This window comes from Chenopodium album, chromosome 6 (assembly GCF_948465745.1).
Source record: "Chenopodium album chromosome 6, dcCheAlbu1.1, whole genome shotgun sequence".
In the NCBI taxonomy this organism is placed as follows: domain Eukaryota; kingdom Viridiplantae; phylum Streptophyta; class Magnoliopsida; order Caryophyllales; family Amaranthaceae; genus Chenopodium; species Chenopodium album.
Window position 1 is genome coordinate 19,355,200 of NC_137839.1, and position 7,664 is coordinate 19,362,863.

A 7,664-nucleotide genomic window follows, 5' to 3' on the forward strand; every position below is an offset into this window, starting at 1 on the left:
TACCAAACTGGGCCCGGTTTGAGCTTTATGTACGACCCAATGATCTAGGGGAGGGCCTAATATGATTAATCATTCCTAATGCAATTAGGAATGGTTTTGGTCTTCTAGATTCTTCTAGAAGGTTCTTTTCATTCCTAATTCAATTAGCATTGATAAATTGACTTTTGTTGACTTTTCAGAGTTTTAATCAAAATCAAATAGCATTTTCGAAGAAATTATATTATTTTATCCTCCAGTACGGTAAACTTATCGGATTTTCGAAAACGCGTTAAATTTGAGCTTGGCGTCTGACCCCAGGCCTTGGCGCCTGGAACCAGGCCTGGCGCCTGGCGCTAGCCATTGGCGCTTGGCGCTAGTGCTGGTGCCTGGCGCCAGCTAGCCAGGGTTGGCGCTAGCTCTGTTTTCTGAGCGTCAGACTCTGTTCTGTCTAATTTATCTTTTTGGATGATTTTCTCTATAAATATTGTATTAAAAACTCCGTTTTGATTGACTAATTGATTTTCATTCATCACCGACCACGAATTCTCACGATTCATCAACAATCGATTTTCATTCACAAGTTTTTCTTTAGCATTCTCTAATTCATTCATCTCTTTCTTTCATTCTTTCTTACCTTGTTTTCATACAAAATTCCGCATTCGCAAGATCTAGAAACAGCTAGCCATATTCGAAGTTGCCTTCGCCCTAGACGTGAAAGGTTTTAATTTCTGAGGGTTTGGTCCCAAATCTCTATTTCAATTATTTAATTTAATTGTTTGATTTATTACTTTCCTTGAAGTTACTAACGTGTGTATTTTGTTATTAGAAAGAGGTACGAGGTATCAAAGTAAGTACTTTAATGGTTTTTATTGATGTTATCATGTAGAGATCATATTTATATTGTTATTATGATATTCCTAGTATCATGTCTAGGGTAATTTTAACATTTAATATGATTGTTGTGATGCTTCCTATTCTCTTCCTAATATTTATGATTGTTAGTATCATGTTAGGGCTAAAGATTTGATTTTTATTGCTTAGTGACATGCTAGGGTTTGTTATTAATCTTGTTAAAATCATGCCTAGGATCTTGCTATTATTATTATGCTTTAATGTTAACATGAACATGATTATGATTATAATTGTTATAATGATTATGAATATTATTGTTATTATTTTGATGATGATTTTATTTATGATGAGTATTATTATGATTATTATTTATATGATTATTATTATCTTGATGATGATTATAATTTTATTGTTGTAATGTTGATTATTATTATGTTGCTTGATATTCATATTTATTGCTTTATCACACCTTTTATGCATGTTTAAAGGGAATTTTGTACTTGTAATCACGCTTAATAAGATAATTAATAATCTTGTTAGGGTTAATTGTGCTTATAATTCAAGTGATCGCCAATAATAGATTTATTTGTGCATTAAATTCAACCAACATAGATTAAACAGGTTTAGGGTTAATCCTATTGATTGCATGTTAGTCAGAAAGCGCACATGAATACGATCAGAATAAAGTAGAGGCCTATTATTAGGGCAGGTTCAATCTCTTTTAGGTTGGATTTGTACCATCATCCCCGAACCCTTATTTGGTTCATGACCTTATGGAGTTGACGATCTCTTGGATCGTTAAAGGGTGTAACCTTCACCTCGTGAACGGTTTACAAGTTCCTAAAAAAACTTGTTGGCGACTCTTTTGCTCTATTTTCTTCCCTTTTGGACGCCACCATACTTTAGTGTATGATCACAGTGGGGTTCAAGCTAGTGGGATTAAAGGCTTGAAATTTATTCCCTACAGTTTTTGGCGACTCCACTGGGGAGGATTTCTATTTTAATTCCTGAATTTGTCTCGGCAATGATTTAGAATGAGTGGATGAGACTCGAAACGTTCTAAGTATTTCATGTGCGTAATTTTGATTAACATTATTGTCATATGCATGAAAAAGATCTCATTGGAAAGACCATCCGTAATGAGTTTAAAACATAGGATTTTACACGTAGGAAATTTGAGAAACGTCTTTCACAACTAGGACTGAAATAACACCGCGCGAAACTGGAAAATTTTATCGAGCACAGAAAGATGCTGAGGCATGTGGGAAGTAGCGTCAGGGGCCAGAGCTTGGCGCCAGACTTTTAGCCGTAGCGCCAGACGCCAGCATTGGCGCCAGGCGCTAGAGTTAAAAACTGGCGCCAGTCTCTGTTTGCTGGCGCCAATTTCCCCCAATACCGAGCCAGAAATATGCGTTCTAATTTTGACCGGTTTTTCGTATTGTTTGCTCGATCCTACTTCCTGATAGAAGTTTTTCTCACTTTTCTGAAACCCATATGTGTTCTACATATGGACATAACCCTCTGAAAATTCATGCTCCATCTACCCGATTCAACGCTCCGTGCAACAAAGGGTACATCCGAGATGTTGAATTCACCAAACCATGGATGCGAGTTTGTTCTAAAACTCGCGGTGTCCCATCCACTCGCGCCAACCCTTCACGGTTAGGCTTCCGCGCGGTGCATCCGGACAATTAACCATGGACCCTCTTTGACTAAACCATATCCCGATCTTTAGAGAACTAGAGCCATGGTTAGGTTGCGAACGCATTGCATCATATTGTGCCTACTTGACTAATTGTGCATCATTTGTTGTGCATATATATGTTTCTCTTAACCGTTTGTTGACTTGTGTTGAGACTAAATAAATTAATGACTTAAAGAACTTTGCCTAATTAATTAATTAATTATTTAATTTGAGTCAATAAAGTCTAATATTTTAATCGAAATTGACCTAGTACGACTTTAGGCATACCCCAGTTGACTAATAACACCGAAAACAGTCCCAGACCGAAGCTCCACTATTGGCGCCAAGGTCTGAGCTGTAGCGCCACACTATGGTGTGTAGCGCCTGACGACAGCTATGTTGTCTGGCGCCAAGCTCCACAGTGTGACGCCAGTCTCGTCGCTTGGCCGACAGTTCGGATTATTTGTCGAGTCATCACCTAGAGTCTAATTAATCAGTTTTCTGTTTAATCCGGTTAATTTTGCTGTCAATAATGTTTAGTTGAATCAATGATTGAGTTTAGGCACTAAGTCCCATGGTCTTACACAAGAGTCCAAGCATGTCACTTACACTCAACGCACACACCAATACACATACTTTGACCATGATTAAGTGAGTCGTGTGTGCGCATTTTTCCGTCATTTTTTTTAGGGGGGTAAGTCGGATATTAATCCTCCAATAAAAATAATAATACTTAATTCCCTAAAAATATGTACATTATTTTTGCCAAAAATATGCACCCAAAAATATTCACCCTTTTCTTTTTCTTTTTCCCTTAAAATAAACCATAAAGTCAAGTGGATTTGAGTCAAGTAATTAAAACGCAAAATGGTTTAATTTACAGCGCGTGGTCAAGAAAGGAAGGACAATTAATCAAAGATAACCTCTTCGTACAAGTCCAACTTTTCGACAAACCTATAGCTCGCAAGAGAAAAGCTAGGGTTATAATGGCAACTGAAGAAGAAGTCAATGATCTGGCTACTGTGTGACTGAGACACTGAAGCTTCTTGCACTTAGGATCTATGATCCCGTGAAGCAACAACAAATGGACCTCATGCAAGAGAGCCTAGGCAAGTTGTCCAGCGACTACAAGTTTCAAGAGCTTACATCACAAGGGGTCTCGGTGGACAAAGATCTTCTTCCGCAGAAGTTCAAAGCCAACGACATCCCAAAATTCAGAGCAATTGACAACCCTTACTTCCATTTAAGAGCATTCGAAACAATAATGTGTATCAAGGGTATTGATAAGAAGGTCTTCCCTTCTCTTTTCTCACTATCTCTCGAGACCGTTTGCCAACAATGGTTCTTTTCTCTCGAGAAAGAAAAGACCTCTACCTGGGAGTCTATAGCAAACACTTTCGTTGATAGGTACAAGTGCAACATTCAAGTCGAGACTAACCATAGAGAACTTGAAATCCTCAAACAGAAAGAGAATGAAGGCTTCACCTCTTTCTTTAACAAGTGGAGAGAAACCTCAGCTAAAATGATTGAGGTGCCAAGTGAAAAAGAGTCTGTGAGACTGTTTATCAAGAATCTCCAAGAAAAATATTCTAAGCATCTTAAATATCAAAATAATCTCCATACCTTTAAGGCTGTTTATGACATTGGGATCAATATTGAAGATGACTTGGCTAAGTCAAAAGCTGCCAACAATAACTCCAACAGTGGCTGGAAAGGGAAGAAGAACGACAATCCTTCTTCTTCCAAAACCGCCCACTCAAATAATGTTAGCACCTTTAATTTAGGAGAAGTTCTTGCCATGAACAACCAAGGACAGAAGAAACCATTTAGGAGGAACTTCACTCCTATTGGCATGAGTTATGACACCGCATTTGATCGATTAAATGCAAAAGGTCTTATAACTCCCATTGGACCATTTAGGGACCCACCAGTTGAGAAGAGGTCAATTAACTGGAACCCCAATACACACTGCAAGTATCACCAAGGTAGGGGCCATTCCACTGAAAGCTGTTGGAAGCTTAAGGAAGCTATCCAAGACCTAATCGACAATAACAAACTACCATTTCCCCCTTCCAGTAAGAAGCCAAGCATCGACAATGCACCTCTAGCTCATACCTTGGCTATCTCCGATGAAGAAAACGAGGTTGACCCCTCATCTCTCATCAGACCTGTTGAAGAAATCAATGCCATAGAAAAAGAAGAGGAGATCTTTTTCGATGTCAAGGATAGTCTTCCAGAACCGGCAAATAAGGAAGATATACAATTGCTCACACTGTCTATGAAGGAGGCATCGCAACTACTACGTGAAGCTGTCAAAGTTATGAACGAACTCCACAGGAAATATGACGAGCTTCCATTTCCGAAAGAAGAACCTAAAAGAGAATTCACACCAGTAAGGACGACTTATGAGGCAAAGCACTTTCCCTTACAAGTCACTGAAAAACCCAAGAAGAGCAATAGAATCTACACTCCAATTGGGATCCCATATGCGCGAATGTTCAAAATGCTCTCCGAGAGTGGCGAGGTCAAACCTCTCGAACCGAGACCATTCGAGTCATTAAAAAGGACAGATAGATATTACTGTCAGTATCATCAATCAGGGGGGCACACTATAGAAAACTGTTTCAAGTTCAAGGATTTGGTACAGAAAATGATTGATGAAAAGAAACTAGTCCAAATTCAACAAGAAGAGGATATAACCATTAATGGAGTTTGGGACAGTGATGAAGAAGATGTCTATCTAAAGGACATAGTAGGACCTTCACCTTCTGTATCATACACCACAGATGACATTTGGGCTGAAGAAGATTCATCAATAGATGTCCTCACAAGATCCGGGAGAATGCAACCTCCCGTTTCAACGCAACCTATGCCCACCATACATCAAGTTCCCATACCTATCATCGAAGACAATGACATTGTTAAACAGTTTAAGAAGACAAAAGTTGAGATGAATGTGTGGAAACTTCTGGCAACATCTCGAGAACATAGGTTGGCTGTAATGAATGCCTTGGATAAAATCCGGATAGATTCTGACACTACTCCTGAGGGACTAGCCAACTTCCTCACAAGTGACCTTCCTAGTCCGATTAATTTGATCACCTTTTCTGACAAAGACTTACCCCCAGAAGGTGACAAACATTACAAGGCAATAAACCTCACGGTAGTCTGCAAAAGGATGAATGTTCCCATGACTCTTGTAGACAATGGATCGACTATCAATGTCTGTCCACTTAGAACTGCGAGGATGCTTGACATAAGGGATGAGGACTTAACTCTGTCCACACAAGGAATAAAAGCCTACGATAATTGTAGGGAATAGTTTCAAGCCTTTAAAATCCCACTAGCTTGAACCCCACTGTGATCATACACTAAAGTACGGTGGCGTCCAAAAGGGAAGAAGATAGAGCAAAAGAGTCGCCAACAAGTTTTTAAGGAACTTGTAAACCGTTCACGAGGTGAAGGTTACACCCCTTAACGATCCAAGAGATCGTCAACTCCATAAGGTCATGAACCAAATAAGGGTTCGGGGATGATGGTACAAATCCAACCTAAAAGAGATTGAACCTGCCCTAATAATAGGCCTCTACTTTATTCTGCTCGTATTCATGTGCGCTTTCTGACTAACATGCAATCAATAGGATTAACCCTAAACCTGTTTAATCTATGTTGGTTGAATTTAATGCACAAATAAACTATTATTGGCGATCACTTGAATTATAATCATATTAACCCTAAACAAGATTATTAATTATCTTATTAAGCGTGATTACAAGTACCAATTCCCTTTAAACATGCATAAAAGGTGATCAAGCAATAACAATATAAAATAATATGTATCAAGCAACATAATAAATAATCAACATCATTAATAATAATAATATCAATCATAATCATAATCATATTAAAGCATAGCAAGATCCCAGGCATGATACTAACAAGATTAATAACAAACCCTAGCATGTCACTAAGCATTAAAAATCAAATCTTTAACCCTAACATGAATTAATATTAGGAAGAAAATAAAAGGCATCATAACAATCATATTTGATATTAAAAATACCCTAGACATGATACTAGGAATATCATAATGATATAAGCATGATTTCTACATCATAATATCAATTAATCAATAAAGTACTTACTTGGATGCCTCGTACCTCTTTCTAATTACAAAATACACACGTTAGTAACTTCAAGGAAAATAATAATCAAAACAATTAAATTAAATAATTGAAAGAGAGATTTGGGACCAAACCCTCAGAAATTAAAACCTTTCACGTCTAGGGCGAAGGCAACTTCGAATATGGCTAGGTGTTTCTAGATCTAATGAATGCGGAATTTTGTATGAAAACCAAAGTTTAGAAAAGAAAGAATGAATGAAGAGATGAATGAATTCAAAGAATTTGATGAATGATTGAGAGTTGATGAAGACTTAAGAATAGAGAGAATTGGTGAATGATAAATGTAGATGATGAAGATAGTTGATGAAGACTTAAGAATAAGGAGAATTCGTGAATGAAAACGGAGTTTTTGATACGATATTTATAAAGAAAATCGGCCAAAAAAGATAATTTATCAAAACAGAGTCTGAAGATCACAGAAACAACTTGGCGCCAGCCCTGGCTCATTGGCGCCAGGACCAGTGGCTAGCGCCAGGCGCCAATGGCTGGCGTCTGACGCCAATCCTGGTTCCAGGCGCCAAGGCCTGGGGTTGGACGCCAAACCGGCTTTTAACACGTTTTCGAAACTATGATAATTTTACCGTACTGGAAGATAAAATAATATAATTTCAGTCGAAAATGCTATTTGATCTAATTAAAACTCTAAAGAATCCTAATTGAATTAAGAATGATAAGACCTTCTAGAATGTTCTAGAAGACCAAAACCATTCCTAATTACATTAGGAATGATAAATCATATTAGGCCCTCCCCTAGATCATTGGGCCGTACTTAAAACTCAAACCGGGCCCAGTTTAGTAAATTGGCCATAAATTCCTCAATATTCATCGGAATTGGGCTTATAATATATCGTTGGAAAGGTCTTTGCAAGCCCCATCCTAATACACCACTATTGGACCCATATTATGGACCAACCAAACTGGATTGTCTGTTTTCTTAAAAATAAAGTTTTCAAAAACAGGGAGAA